At 35.6% G+C, this 1,019-nt stretch overlaps 1 long non-coding RNA gene across 1 annotated transcript in view; it reads left to right on the top strand.

Moving 5' to 3' along the window:
- Window positions 1-892: 892 nt before the first annotated feature.
- LOC137046983 (uncharacterized) overlaps window positions 893-1,019 on the top strand; it is a 1,926-nt gene continuing 1,799 nt past the window's right edge. Inside the window, exon 1 of the long non-coding RNA XR_010899132.1 lies at window positions 893-1,019. This exon is cut by the window's right edge and continues 68 nt beyond it. This is a non-coding gene — a long non-coding RNA (uncharacterized lncRNA).

Below are 1,019 nucleotides of genomic sequence, written 5' to 3'. Positions count from 1 at the left end.
TGATTTTGTTTTTTAACAGTGAATTTGATTAAAATTTGAGTGGAGTAGAAGTTATTAAAAAATATTATATATGTAATCAGATGACATGCACTGTAAAAAATTATTTTATTATAAGATATAATAAGATTATTAAAAGATTTTGTAAGCATATTGGGTAATAATGTGTGTGTTATTTCTGATGACGCAGTGAAACATGCCAAATAGTGCTATTTTCATGATTTATCACATTTTATATGTGGTTCAGATACAAAAATATTTTGAGTTTCTATTTATTAAACTAATTTCCTTCATTGTATCAACTCAAATTTTTAATTTCAATAAACTCAAAATTTTAAGGCAACCAGGTTACTGACTTTTTTAAGTTAAACCAACAAAAACCACCACAATTTTTTTACAGTGTGTCTATACATATTTACTGGCCTATTTTAAATAGAAATGTTGCCATTTAAACTAATTTTCCTTGGTATACAAGTCTTGGTTTCTCTGAGAAATCAGCAATATCATAATCTGATCAATGTCTGTGCTTCACACAATGACACGGATGTATATAATCAAACACTGAAACGCATTGATTAACATTATAAAGGACTGCAGTAGTTTCAGAACCAATGTTCAGATGTGATTAACTCATCTTGAATGGATTGTGTGTGTGTGTGTGTGTGTGTGTGTGTGTGTGTGTGTGTGCGTGTGTGTGTGTGTGTGAGAGAGAGAGAGAGAGAGAGAGAGAGAGAGAGAGAGAGAGAGAGAGAGAGAGAGAGAGAGAGAGAGAGAATTAGGTTTGTACAGTATAAAAACCATCACGCCTATGGAATGTCCCCATATGTCACAAAAACAAACGTGTGTGTGTGTAGATGAAATACACTCGAGTTTGTTATCATCCTCACGCGAAGAGGCCCGAGTAACTGTTCGATTGGGACAGGGCTGTCTTTCCTCACGCCTGCCCCTCTCTCTCTCCGGCCATCTGCCGTGTGAGTGCAGCTCTATTGATCACAATCAATGCGCCTCGGCTCGGACCCCAT

This window comes from Pseudorasbora parva, chromosome 18 (genome assembly GCF_024679245.1).
Source record: "Pseudorasbora parva isolate DD20220531a chromosome 18, ASM2467924v1, whole genome shotgun sequence".
NCBI classification, from domain to species: Eukaryota; Metazoa; Chordata; class Actinopteri; order Cypriniformes; family Gobionidae; genus Pseudorasbora; species Pseudorasbora parva.
The sequence above is the reverse complement of the archived record's forward strand: the minus strand, read 5'-3'. Positions and strand labels throughout refer to the sequence as shown.